Source organism: Scyliorhinus canicula, chromosome 8 (assembly GCF_902713615.1).
Source record: "Scyliorhinus canicula chromosome 8, sScyCan1.1, whole genome shotgun sequence".
NCBI classification, from domain to species: Eukaryota; Metazoa; Chordata; class Chondrichthyes; order Carcharhiniformes; family Scyliorhinidae; genus Scyliorhinus; species Scyliorhinus canicula.
The window spans coordinates 185097467-185112604 of record NC_052153.1 but is presented as its reverse complement, the minus strand read 5'-3'; the positions used below and the strand labels follow the sequence as shown (position 1 = coordinate 185112604).

General features: G+C 47.9%; 1 protein-coding gene across 2 annotated transcripts in view; it reads left to right on the top strand.

The window, feature by feature from the left end:
- Positions 1–15138, top strand: part of clcn3 (chloride channel 3) — a 206171-nt gene that overhangs the window by 17001 nt on the left and 174032 nt on the right. The window lies entirely within an intron of this gene.

Below are 15138 nucleotides of genomic sequence, written 5' to 3'. Positions count from 1 at the left end.
CTGTGGCCTCCCCCCTTTAGCCGGCATACATATTTTACATTCCCCAATATGGCCGAGGCACATGTTTATTGGCATTTATTAACAGTTTGGTTTTGGGCCTTAGCTAGCCATCAAACCCCCATAACGAACCCGTAGCCCGATTCCCGTCCATTTTCCCCTGATTCTTGGCCGCCCGACTATTCTTCCTCTTGTACGTTGGCCACAAACAGGTCCCGGAACAGTTGCATGAATGGCTCCCACGTTCTGTGGAAGCAGTCGTCCGACCCTCGGATGGCGAATTTGATTCTCTCCATTTGGAGAGATTCCGAGAGGTCGGACAGCCAGTCTGCAGCTCTGGGCGGTGCTGCTGACCGCCAGCCAAACAGGATTCTATGGCGGGCGATCAGGGAGGCAAAGGCAAGGGCTTCCGTCCTCCTCCCCAGGAATAGATCTGGCTGGTCTGAAACCGCCACTATCGGGCATGGGTCTGTTAGTTTCATGATCATCATTGACTGAGATGAGTGTTTTTTATTCCAGATTTATTTATTGATTGACTTTAAATTCCTCCAGCTGTCATGGTGAGATTTGAGTTCATGTCTCTGGACCATTAGTCCAGCCCTCGGGATTACTGGTCCAAGTCTCATTACTACTATGCTATCATTCCCTTATTTTTATTGTTTCTTCATTAAATGTCTGGGAGATTACATGAGGAATCAGATCATAGCTGGTCATCTCAATTCAGTATTGTGGATCTCCATTTGACACCTGGGCAGCGTAACAGTATATTTTGTTTTAATAATCTTTATTGTCACAAGTAGGCTTACATCTATAAGTTTGCTGATGATATGACCATAGTGGGCTGGATCTCGAATAACGGCAAGTCAGAATACAGGAGGGAGATGGAGAACCTGGTGGAGCCACAACAATCTCTCCCTCAATGCCAGCAAAACTAAAAAGCTGGTCATTGACTTCAGGAAGCAAAGTACTGTACACACCCCTGTCAGCATCAACTGGGCCGAGGTGGAGATGGTTAGTAGTTTCAAATTCCTAGGAGTGCACATCTCCAAAATTCTGTCCTGGTCCACCCACATTGACGCTACCCCCAAGAAAGCACAACAGCGCCTATACTTCCTCAGGAAACTAAGGAAATTTGGCATGTCCACATTAACTGTTACCAACTTTTACAGATGCACCATAGAAAGCATCCTATCTGGCTGCATCACAGCCTGGTGTGGCAACTGCTTGGCCCAAGACCGCAAGAAACTACAGAGTTGTGAACACCACCCTGTCTATCACACAAATCTGCCATCCATTGACTCCATCTACACCTCCTGCTGCCTGGGGAAAGCAAGCAGCACAATCAAAGACCCCTCCCAACCGACTTATCACTCTTCCAACTTCTTCCATCGGGCAGCAGGTACAAAAGTCTGAGAACATGCATGAACAGACTCAAAAACAGCTTCTTCCCCACTGTTACCAGACTTCTAAACCACCCTCTTATGGACTGAACCTGATTAACACTACACCCCTGCATGCTTCACCTGAAGCCGGGGTTTATGTAGTTGCGTTGTGTACCTTGTGTTGCCCTATTATGTATTTTATTTTATTTTCTTTTCATGTTAATGTTTAATGATCTGTGGAGCTGCTCGCAGAAAAATACTTTTCACTGTACCTCGGTACACGTGACAATAAACAAAATCCAATCCAACATTAACACTGCAATGGAGTTACTATGAGAAGCCCCTAGTCGCCACATTCTGGCGCCTGTTCGGGTACACAATGGGAGAATTCAGAATGCCCAAATTACCTAAGAGCACACTTTCAGGACTTGTGGGAGGAAACCGCAGCACACGGAGGAAACCCACGCAGACACAGGAAGAACATGCAGACTCCACACAGAAGTGACCCAAGCCGGAAATCGAACCTGGGACCCTGGAACTGTGAAACAACAGTGCTACCCACTTTGCTACCGTGCTGCCAGATGTTTGTTCATAGTCGGCCTTTCTTTTATTGCAGTGGTGTTTGGCACAATGCACGAGAGAAAGAGAAGGAGAGGAGAATGTTTTATGTAATGGGATGTGATAATCTTTATTAGTGTCACAAACAGGCTTACATTAACACTACAATGAAGTTACTGTGCAAATCCCCTAGTCGCCACATTCCGGCGCCTGTTCGGGAGAATTCAGAATGTTCAAATTACCCAGCAGCACGTCTTTCAGGACTTGTGCGAGGAAACCGGAGCACCCGGTGGCAACCCAAGCAGACACTGGGAGAACGTGCAGACTCCGCGCAGGCAGTGACCTAAGGGAATCGAACCAGATCCCTGGAGCTGGGAAGCAACAGTACTAACCACTGTGCTACTGTGCCTCTAATGTGCTGCCTGAAACAATGGTCGAAACTTACTTAATAGTGACTTTCCAAAGGAAACTGGGCATTTCTTTGAAAATTAAGCAGTTCCAGGACTGTGGCGAAAGAATAAGGAATGGGTCTAATTGGTTGCCTCTTTCAAAGAGGTGGCCAGGCATAAATGGCTGAATGGCCTCTGTACTGGATCATTCTATGAATGATCTTGGTAAAGCCTGAATTGTATCATTTGAAAGAGGGCTATATAGAATAATGGTGTAATTACCATTTTTCATTCGACTATATATTTTGAAGACTTTTTAAGTTGACAAAAATGGATGAGAAGAAAAGCCACATTTAAAATGTATTCTTCTACAGGCAGAATTTTGTTTCATTTGCAATTCCACAACTGTACACAGTTGATGTGAGCGCAAATCTGCGATGCTGACGCTGCATCATACTTTTAATTCATCCCACCGATCAATTGACTTGGTATGGTGCTGAAGGAGGAGGGCGGATTGCTTATTGATCCGATGGTTGAATGGACAGAAAAATGGCATTGACTTTGACATGAGCAGATGAGTTAATAAATTTTGGGTAAAAACATACATAAAAAGCAATAGCTATTCATGAATGGCTGGGTGAAAGCTAGATGATGTGGAAGACGAGGGAGATTTGGGAATTTAGGTTCACAAGACACTTTTTTGTTTCATCTCCAGTGGATACGATTACGCAGAACAGAAATACTGTTAAAATATACTGGAGAACCTGTCCAATACCTCAGTAAACAGTATGTGTTTTGGAGCTCCATGCTGTCAAATGACTTTGAGGCAATAGTGAGATGCAATATTGGTTCATTATGATTTATAGCATAAGGGAATCGGAGATTTGTTTAGCCCCTCAAGCCTGTTTTGCGATTCATGTCTGATCTGCGACCTGATTCCACTAAATTGCTTTGGTTGACAAATATCCACCAAAGCTGTTTTAAATTAACGGTTCATCTAATATCAGTTTGTGGAAGAGCGACGCAAATGTCTACCATCCCACGTGCACAGAAATGTTTCTTAACTTCATTCCCGAGTTTTTTCCAATCTCTCATCCTAGACGGCAATCAGCAGAACTATTTTTTTTTTTTAAATAATTTTTATTGAGAAATTTTGATTTTATACAACAATAACGCACCTTAGTAAAATACCGAAAATAACAATAATATTAACAATCATATACATTCGCCCCATCCCCATGAACAACCCAGCATTTTAACAACAATGCAAATTAACACACTATAAAGTTACAGAATAAACACTACAATAATGCGCACCCCCCCCCCCGGGTTGCTGCTGCTATTGACCCAGTTACCTATCTCTGAGCCAGGAAGTCCAGAAAAGGCTGCCATCATTTATAGAACCCTTGTATTGATCCTCTCAGGGCAAATTTGACCTTTTCCAATTTTATAAATCCCGCCATGTCACTGATCCAGGTCTCCACGCTTGGGGGCCTTGCATCCTTCCATTGTAACAGAATCCTTCGACGGGCTACTAGGGACGCACAGGCCAGGACACCGGCCTCTTTCACCTTCTGCACTCCCGGCTCCACCCCAACCCCAAAAATCGCGAGTCCCCACCCTGGTTTGACCCTGGATCCAACCACCCTCGACACCGTCCCCGCCACCCCCTTCCAGAATTCTTCCAGTGCTGGGCATGCCCAGAACATATGGTGTGGTTCGCAGGACTCCCCGAACATCTGGTGCACCTGTCCTCACCCCCGAACAACCTACTCATCCTAGTCCCGGACATATGGGCCCGGTGCAGCACCTTAAATTGGATGAGACTAAGCCTCGCACATGAGGAGGAGGAGTTGACTCTCTCCAAGGCCTCCGCCCAAGTCCCATCCTCTATCTGCTCCCCGAGTTCCTCCTCCCATTTAGCCTTCAGCTCCTCCACTGACGACTCCTCCACCTCCTGCATTACCTTATAGATGTCAGACACCTTCCCCTCTCCTACCCACACCCCCGAAAGCACTCTGTCCATCGTCCCCTGCGAGGGCAGCAAAGGGAATCCCTCTACCTGCCGCCTAGCAAACGCCTTTACCTGCAGGTATCTGAACATGTTCCCCTGGGGAAGGCCAAATTTATCTTCCAGTTCCCCCAGGCCCGCAAACCTCCCGCCAATAAACAGGTCCCTCAATTTGCTGATGCCTGCCCTTTGCCATCCCCTGAATCCCCCATCCGTGTTCCCCGGGATGAACCGAAGGTTGCCACCCAGTGGAGCCTCCATCGAGCCCCCTGTTTCCCCCCGATGCCGTCTCCACTGTCCCCAGATTCTTAGGGTCGCCGCCACCACCGGGCTCGTGGTAACCCTCTTGGGGGAGAGCGGCAACGGTGCCGTTACCATGGCACCCAGGCTTGTACCTCTACATGACGCCATCTCCATTCTTTTCCACGCCGCCCCTCCCCCCTCCATCACCCATTTACGCACCATTGACACATTGGCTGCCCAATAGTACCCCAGATTGTTGGGCAGCGCCAGCCCGCCTCTATCCCTTCCTCGCTCCAGGAATACCCTCCTCACTCTCGGAGTCCCATGTGCCCACACAAAGCTCAGAATACTGCCGGTCACTCTCCTAAAGAAGGCCCTGGGGATAAATATGGGCAGGCACTGAAAAAGGAACAAGAACCTCGGAAGCACTGTCATTTTGACGGACTGCACCCTCCCCGCCAACGACAATGGCAGCATGTCCCACCTCCTGAACTCCTCCTCCATCTGATCTACCAGTCTGGTAAAGTTATGCTTGTGGAGAGTCCCCCAGTCCCTGGCCACTTGCACCCCCAGGTACCTAAAGCTCTCCCCTGCCCGCCTAAGCGGGAGCCTACCAATTCCTTCCTCCTGGTCTCCAGGGTGCACCACAAACACCTCGCTCTTGCTTAAGTTTAATTTATAACCTGAGAATCAGCAGAACTATTTCTGTTGTTCCTTTCCTTGCAACTCAAGTTGCAATGTATTTAATTGACAGACAACACAGGAGAGTGTAAATCCATGAGACGGGAAACAATTTTAATTTCAAAGAACAGACTCAAAAGAGCAGCTATATCTCAAAGATACAATTTAATGACCACAGTTTTTTTTAATAAACATTTTATTGAGGTATATTTTGGTATTATAATTTGCAAGAAGTCGACGAATGGTTGCCATCTCTGGGCGAACCCTAACAGTGACCCTCTCAAGGCAAACTTGATTTTCTCCAAACAGAGAAAGCTAGCCATGTCCGATAGCCAGGTGTCCGACTTCGGGGGCTTGGAGTCCCTCCAAGCTAATAGTATCTGTCTCCGGGCTACCAGGGAAGCAAAGGCCAGAACGTCTGCCTCTTCTTCTGGATTCCCGGGTCTTCCAACACCCCGAAAATCGCTACCTCTGGACTCAGTGCCACCCTTGTTTTTAACACCGTGGACATGACATCTGCAAACCCCTGCTAAAATCTCCAAAGCTTCGGACATGCCCAGAACATGTGGACATGGTTCGCTGGTCCTCCCGCACGTTTTGCACACCTGTCTTCGACCCCAAAGAATCTGCTCATCCGGGCCACTGTCATGTGAGCTCGGTGAACGATCTTAAATTGTATCAGGCTGAGCCTGGCATATGTTGCGGACGCGTTGATTGTACTCAACGTGTCCGCCCATAGCCCATCCTCTATCTCTCCTCCCAGCTCCTCCTCCCACTTGCGCTTCAGTTCCTCGGTCTGCGTCTCCTCTGACCCCATAAGTTCCTTGTAAATGCCCGAGACGCTCCCTTCTCCTACCAACCCTCTGGAAACTACCCCGTCCTGAATCCTCCTACGCTGTAGGAGCGGGACGATTGACACCTGTTTACGTAGGAAGTCCCGCACCTGCAGATATGTGAATTTGTTTCCCCTCGCCAACCCAAACTTCTCCTCCAGCGCCCTCATACTCGGAAAGCTCCCCTCTATAAACATATCCCCCATCCTCTCAATCCCTGCTCTCCTCCATATCCGGAACCCCCTATCCATACTTCCCGGGGCAAACCGGTGATTATTCCAGATTGGGGACCAGACCGATGCTCCCTCTGCTCCCACATGTCTCCTCCATTGCCCCCAGACTCTCGGGGCCGCCACCACCACCACGGGGCTGGTGGAGTACCGTGCCGGCGGAAATGACAGAGGCGCAGTTACCAATGCCCCCAAACTGGTGCCCTTGCATGAAGCCGCCTCCATACGCTCCCATGCCGACCCCTCCCCCACCACCCACTTCCTGATGATGTCTATATTCACCGCCCAGTAACAGTTGCTAAAATTTGGCAGCGCCAGCCCGCCCTCTCCCCGACTCCACTCAAGCATTACCTTCCTTACCCGCGGGGTCTTGCCCGCCCAAACAAAGCCAGAGATCGCTTTGTTGACCCGTTTAAAAAAAGGACCGTGGAATAAAGATGGGGAGACATTGAAACACGAACAGGAATCTCGAGAGGATCGTCCTCTTTACTGTCTGCCCCTCCCAACTAATGACAACGGGAGCGCGTCCCATCTCCGAAAATCATCCTTCAATTGGTCTACTAGTCGGGCCAGATTTAATTTATGCAGCCGGTCCAATTCCGGCGCCACTTGACTGCCTAGGTACCTAAAGCTTCCCCCTACTAATCTAATCAGCAGCTCCCCCAATCGCCTCTCCTGTCCCCTCGCCTAGACCGCAAACATCTCACTTTTCCCCATATTTAGCTTATACCCTGAAAACCGGCCAAATTCCCCGAGAATTCTCATGATTTCTTCCATCTTCTCTAATGGGTCCAATACATACGGAAGCAGTTAGTCTGCATAGAGCCAGACTCTGTGCCCCCCCCCCCCCCCCCCCCCCCCCCCCGGCACCAGCCTCTCAAAGCTCTCAGAGCAATTGCCAACGGCTCTATAGCTAGCGCAAACAACAGTGGGGAGAGAGGGCATCCCTGTCTCATCCCCCAGTGCAGTCTAAAATAGTCCGATGTTGTCCTATTCGTCCATACACTTGCCACAGGAGCCTGATACAGCAACCTGACCCAGTCAATAAAGCCCTGCCCAAATCCAAACCGTCCCAGTACCTCCCACAGATAATCCCATTCTACCTGATCAAAAGCCTTTTCTGCATCCATTGCGATCGCTACCTCCACCTCCCTACCTTCCGGGGGCATCATGATCACATTTAACAACCTTCTTTCATTGGCCACCAACTGCCTACCCTTGACAAACCCCGTCCGGTCCTCCCCAATAACGTCCGGAACACAATCCTCAATCCTGCAGGACAAAATTTTGGACAGCAGTTTGGCATCCACATTCAACAGGGATATTAGGCCTGTGGAACTCGCACAGCTCCGGGTTCTTGTCCCGGAAGCAGGTCGTCTGCATAGAGCGAGACTCTGTGCTCCCCCCCCTCCCCCCTCCCTCCCTCCCCCCCCCCTCCAGACCAGCCCCTTGAGGTCTCAGCAATTGCCAACGGCTCTATAGCTACTGCGAACAACAGTGGGGAGAGAGGGCATCCCTGTCTCATCCCCCAGTGTCAGAAGTAAGCTGATGTGTTCCCAGATATCTCATAGGTGGACAAATATAATTTTTCCATCAATCCTGTTGGCAAGTAATAGAATCCTGAGCTATACAGTTTTCTATTTTATCCCAGTTTTTCCCGTAGAATGATGGTCTGACGATACAATGGGCTAAAATCTGATAGCCCCTGAAAATTGATGTGTTTGCAAAGCAGAATTGGCCTACAACTGCTCAAGTGCAAATGTGCTGTCGACTAATTTAAATCACAAGTGGTGTGTAACCCAGCTTTGAGCAAATGGAAAATGTTAGATGGTATTCTTCAGAATATAAGCGATATGGGGCTGGTTTAGCTCACTTGGCTAAATCGCTGGCTTTTAAAGCAGACCAAGCAGGCCAGCAGCACGGTTCGATTCCCGTACCAGCCTCCCCGGACAGGCGCCGGAATGTGGCGACTAGGGGCTTTTCACAGTAACTTCATTGAAGCCCACTCGTGACAATAAGCGATTTTCATTTTCATTTCATTACAGGGTAATTTCATGGTGGGATAGGGATTGATTGTTCAGGCTGCGGACCAAGTGCTGGAAATGGGACTAGAATAGATAGGTGCTTGATGACCAGCACAGGCACAATGGGCTGAAAGCTCTTTCAGTGCTGTAAAATTCTATGACTCTATGATTAGATGATAACTCCTGTATCATAGCATGTGTCTACCAGGAGACAGAAGGCGAACTGGACGGACACTGGTCTTTTTGCATCTAACAGTTCCCATGTTCTTTTCCAGCGGATAGAGACAGACCGCTTGTCTCGATTGAAGGGATGTAATTATGCTATCACCTCTGCAGTTCAAATGCTTGGGGCCAAATCATTTCTGGATTCTGGAATTTTCTGGATTGTAAAATGATGTTGGAATGCCAACTCCCAAGCGTGTGAACAGGAAAACACTAGATATGTTTATCCGAAACAGAAAACAATGATAAAATATTATAAAGCAGTAATGATCCAAATACTGCTCCTTCACAATTCCACTCCCAAAGTTTGGTATTAAAATGATGCCAATGATGTTGAGGGAACAGGTGTTTGCATATACTGCATATTTCAACAATAGTTGGAAGGGGATTAGAAGAAAATGGCTGTTCCTCAATTGCAAGAGTAGCTCATTTTGGGTTCTACATTTCATCCAGTATGCAGCTGATGATGTGCGTGCATACAATTTTCGACTACATTAAATATTTTATTTTGGCTGCTCCTTTATTAATCTTTTGGATTCTGTGCACATGCATTACATCTTGCTGCCATTGCTGTAGAAAGTGAGTGAAGTGGGAGGCCAGATTTTTCCCCTCCTCCATGGTAATCTTTTCCTCAGGAACATTATCTTCTTCGTTGCTGTCACAGTATACAGTATTTGTAACAGCAGTAAACAACACCATTCCATTTGCCTTCCTAATCACTTATATCTGCATACTAACCTTTTGTGATTTTTTTTTTTACCAGGATGCCCAAATTCCTCTGTACCATCCAGTTCTCTATTTCATCTCCATTTAAATAGTGTACTGCTATTGTTCTTGCCAAAGTAGACACATTGACGTTTTTCCACATTATACTTCATCTGCCCACTCACCCAAGCTATCTATATCCTTTTGCAGACTCTCTACCTCCTCTTTACAACTTAACTTCCTACCTATATTTATGTTGTTGGCAAATTTAGCAACCATACGTTGGGATCCTTCACCAAATCACTGACGTGGGTGTAAATATTTGAGCCCCTAGCACTGACTGACCCCTGTGGCACTCCACTGGTTACAGCTTGTCAACCTGAAAAAGATCCAATGAACCCTTCCTCTCTGCTTCCTGTCAGCTAACCGATCTTTTATCCATGCCAATATATAATCCCCTACACCACGTTCTCTTCTCTTGTGTTGTGAGTTTTGATGTAGCAGCTTGTCAAATGCTTTTTGGAAATCCACACCTACACATTCCCTTTATCCAGCGTGGTTAAAAACCCACCAGGTTCGCTTATGTCCTTTAGGGAAGGAAATATGCTATACTTACCTGGTCTGACCTACATGTGTTAAGTGCTTGTAGTAGGGAAAATGGAGACTCTGAGGTGCACATGGGACAGCAGGGAAGGGAATGCCTGGAAAGGGTTAACCTGACAATCTGTAAAACCCAAAATGTGGACAAACGCAAATTAGCTTACAGTATGCAGGCATATCTCGGGTAACACATTTCCAAGTCTCAGCAATAGGGACAAGTCGAAAATGTTCAGCCTGGCTCCAGCATGTCTGGAAAGGGCATTATGCACCCACCCATACAGGTATCAAGGAAATAGGGACTCACCACCTTATTACTGGCTGATTGTCTAAAGGGCATTCCTTTGTATTGCAGAGCAGATGGACAAGATGTGTCCACCGAACGATTAGAAGTATATCAGACAATGTGTCCTCGTCATCTAATCAGGAGAATGACTGTAACCTAATCAAACTGCCGGTATCGACAATCTGTTGTATTGTAGTACTTTGAATCACTTTGTTTTCCTTTGAATCAGCCTGTACCATCCAAACAGTATAAGATGTGAAAACTAGCTTTGTGGGGAAAGAGCGACTTGGTCCAAGCTGCGGTTACAGCGGCCGAGTTTAGTTCTCCCGCATGCATGTGGCATTAAACGACGTTTTGGTACAGTATCATACGGTCTGAAGAACTCGACTCATTTAACTCCGCTAACAGTGCTCATCAGCGATTCATCCCTGACCTTCATCCTAAACACTAAAATTAACCAGAAAATCTTAATTCTTGAGGTGGGGCAGAAATGAAATGCGATGCATTATTGAAGGTCTAGTATGGAATATAAGGGGAAGCATGGTGGCACAGTGGTTAGCATTGTTGCCCACGGCACTGAGGACCCGGGTTCGAATCCCGGCCCTGGGTCACTGTCTGTGTGGAGTTTGCACATTCTCCCTGTGTCTGCGTGGGTTTCGCCCCCACAACCCAAAAGATGTGCAGGATAGGTGGATTGGCCACACTAAATTGCCCCTTAATTGGAAAAAAAAATTGGGTACGCTAAATTTATCAAAAAAAATAGTATGGAATACAATGTCAGTTGCACGCTGAATCAAATTTATTTTGGAATGAATTCCATGTGCAAATAATTTTGCTTTTGTCGTGCAATTGTGGTTAAGCAATGAGAAAGGAGGAAAAACAGCTAAGCGTGTGGCACAAGAGTGAACTGATAAGTTGCCATTGTGAAACGCCCGCTTCAGAAAAAATGTCAGCTGATCGGGAGAACAGGGAGCGTTCATTGGTGATATGTTGTGGGAGGATAAAATTTAATTCCTTCCAGAATTGCGAATTTTAATGTGGAGCACTTGAGGCAGGATTTGTCTGGCTTCTGTTTGTTCGCTGCTTTGCTTTGCCACCTTCTCTCCGCCCTATCCTTCCCATGGGTGGGCACAGGCAATTCTTATTGCTCACAGGCAGAATTAAGTGTTCTTGGTCAATTCTGACACTAGTTGTTATAAGGTGGAGCTTTCTTTTCCCTGCTGCACCGATGTGCCTGAAAGTTATTTCAGCCGAGCACCACTAGCTGTGTGAGTTTTTTTCCACTTCCTAAAGTAACAATATCTGAGACCTTCAAATGAAGAGTGAGGTTGCCAACCAGTGTAAATTTCTGTTTTGCGTGTCCAAACTTGCTACTGACCTGTTGGAACCTGTTTCAATTTATTTCACACATGTTTGTGTAACTCGCAGAACTCTGTGTGGATTGGGTTTCAATGTATACTCAGACCCTGTTTCCCCATTTATAATTGCAGTTGGTTAAGTGAGGAATTTCTGAGTTCTGAATTAGTTGCTGGACAAATTTCCCTTTCATTCCCAGTTTAGGTCAGTGATGACTCGATGGTCTGAATGGCCTCCTCCTGAACGGCAGGGAATCTATGGATTCTTTATTCCACAAATTCCATGATTCCGTAATCCTCCAAAACTCCTGTGCTCGCCATTTTAAATACTGCCCTCAGTCTTTTTTTTAACAAACATTTTATTGAGGCATTTATGGTTTTATAACAACAAAAGATCCAAATACCTAATTCAGTGCGTAACACCTCCCCAACCAACAACCATACCCCGCCAAGCTTATACACACACTCCCCAAGTCCCTCCATCTCCTCTCGTTGTTCTCGCCTAAACTGAACTAAACTAAACTAACTCCCTCTACCCCCCTTATTCCCTAACCCCCTTCCCTTGTTGTATCTGCTAACAGTTTAGTTTTCCCCGAAGAAGTTGATAAACGACAGCCATCTCCAAACGAACTGTAGCACTGATCCTCCCAGGGCGAATTTGTTTCTCAAGCCTGAGAAACCCAGCCATGTTGCTAACCCATACCTCCGATTTCGGGGGCAACTGACTCCTTCCACGCTAATAAGATCCGTCTCCGGACTACCAAGGAGGCAAATGCCAAAATGCCAGCCTCTCTTGCCCCTTGGACTCTCGGGTCTTCTGATACTCCAAAGATCGGCACCTCCGGACTCGGCGCCACCCACCTTTTTAGCACCGTGGACATGACATAAGCATATCCCTGCCAAAATCCCCGAAGCTTTGGACATGCCCAAAACATGTGGACATGATTTGCAGGTTCTCCTGCACACCTCACACACCTGTCCTCTACCCCAAAGAATCTGCTCATCCGGGCCACCGTCAAGTGTGCCTGGTGAACCACCTTGAATTGTATCAGGCTCAACCTGGCACATGACTCTGCTCAGAGCATCCTGCCATAGACCCGCCTCTAACTCCTTTCCCAACTCATCCTCCCATTTACACTTTAACTCCCCTATCTGGGTTCCCTCCCACTCCATAAGTTCTTTATAGATTTCCAAAACCTTCCCCTCCCCCACCCTCATTCTAGAAACTACAATATCCTTTATCTCCTGTGACGGTAGAAGCGGAAAGGTCAAAACCTGCCTTTGCACAAAATCCCTCACCTGCAGATAACAAAACCCATTCTCTCCTGGTAGTTCAAACTGCTCCTCCAGATCCTCCAAACAAGGAAAGCTCCCACCAATAAACAGATATCCCAGTCTCTCAATACCTCCTGTCTTCCACCTCGGTAACCCCGCATCCAGCCTCCCTGGGACAAACTGGTGATTGCCACAAATTGGAGTCCACACCGACGCTCCCTGCGCTCCCATATGCTTCCACCACTGGCCCCAAACTATCAGAGCCACCACTACCACCAGGCTTGTAGAGTACCGGGCCGGCGAGAACGGCAGAGGTGCCGTTACCAGTGCTCTAAACTTAAGCACCTCTACCTGCTCCCACACCACCCCTCTCCCACCACCCACTTCCTGATCGTGGCTATGTTTGTCGCCCAGTGATAGTTCCTAAAGTTCGGCAGTGCCAACCCCCCCCCCCGCCGGTTTGTCCGTACACTCGCCACTGGCGTCTGGTACAGCAACCGGACCCAAACCCAAACTGGGTTTGCTCCGAATCAGTTGGGGGCTCCGACTCATACAACCGACTGTAAAATTTTCCTTGAACACCCCATTCACCCCCGCTGAATCCAAGACCGTGTTCCCCCCTCTGTCCTTTGCTCTTTCTATCTGCCTGGCTGCCTCCCTTTTCCTGTGCTGTTGTGCTAGTATCCTACTGGCCTTTTCCCCATACTCGTATATCGCCCCTCTCGCCTTTCTCAACTGCCCCACCGCCTTCACTGTGGTGTCGGACTAAACTCCATCTGCAGCTTCTGCCGCTCCTTCAAGAACCCCGCCTTTGGGGCTTTCAAATATCTTTTGTCCATCTGGTGTATCTCCCTAACCAGTCTATCCATCTCTGCCCGCTCCACCTTCTCCCTATGAACCCACACCAAAATCAGCTCTCCCCAACTATGCCTTCAGTGCCTCCTATACCATTGCTGCCGAAATCTCCCCTGTGTCATTTATCTCCAAATAATTCTGGATGGCCTCCCTCACCCACCCGCGCACCTCCTCATCTGCTAACAGTTCTCATCCAATCTCACCCGTAAATCCACCTAGTGTGGGGCATGGTCCGACACAGCAATTGCCGAATACCCAGCATCAACCACCATCGCGAGCAAGGCCCTATTCAAAACAAAAAAAATCAATCTGTGAAGTACACTTTGTGTACATGGGAGAAAAAACAAAATTCCTTCTTGGCTGTCCGAACCTCCACGGATCTACCCCCCCCCCCCCAATCTGTTCCATAAACCCCTTTAGTTCCTTCGCCGCGGCTGGCACCCTTCCTGTCCTCGAGCAGAACCGATCCAACCTCGGCTTCATAACTGTTAAAGTCCCGTCTCTTCCCTCCCTCCACCCAATGATCAGTCTATGTGAGTCCTGGTCCGGAATCTTCCCCAACACCCACCTCATAAACGCTACATCGTCCCAGTTTTGTGCATAGATATTCACTAATACCACCGGCATCTCCTCCAGCTTCTCACTCACCAAGTCGACCACTATGCTCCCTACTTCAGATGACACCCACTTATTGATCAAGATCGCTACCTCCACCTAGTTTTAGAGTCCAGCCCTAAATGAAATACCTGCCCGAACCACCCCTTCCTCAGTCTAGTCTGATCCACTACCCTCAGACGTGAACCCTGTAGTATTGCCACGTCTGCCTTCAAACTCTTCAAATGCGCGAACACACAAGCCCTCTTGACCGGCCCATAGTGGTTAGCACTGGTTCGTAGCACCGGGTCCCAGGTTCGATTCTCGGCTTGGGTTACAGTCTGTGCGGAGTTTGCATGCTCTCCCAGTGTCTGCGTGGGTTTCCTCCGGGTGCTCCAGTTTCCTCCCACAAGTCCCGAAAGACGTGCTTGTTAGGTAATTTAGACATTCTAAATTCTCCCTCTGTGTACATAGAACATACAGTGCTGAAGGAGGCCATTCGGCCCATCGAGTCTGCACCGACCCACTTAAACCCTCACTTCCACGCTAACACAATAACCCCTCCTAACCTTTTGGGACACTAAGGGCAATTTAGTATGCCCAAACCACCTAACCTGCATGCCTTTGGACTGTGGAAGGAAACCGGAGCACCCGGAGGAAACCCGCGCAGACACGGGCAGACTCCACACAGACAGTGACCGAGCGGGGAATTGAACCTGGGTCCCCGGCGCTGTGAAGCCACAGTGCTAATCACTATGCTACCATGCCGCCGGAATGTGGCGACTAGGGACTTTTCACAGTAACTACATTGCATTAATGTAAGCCTACTTGTGACACTCAAGTATATTATTATTAGAAACTGCACTATGCTGTCTGATTTGGATAGTCTTTATGATTTATG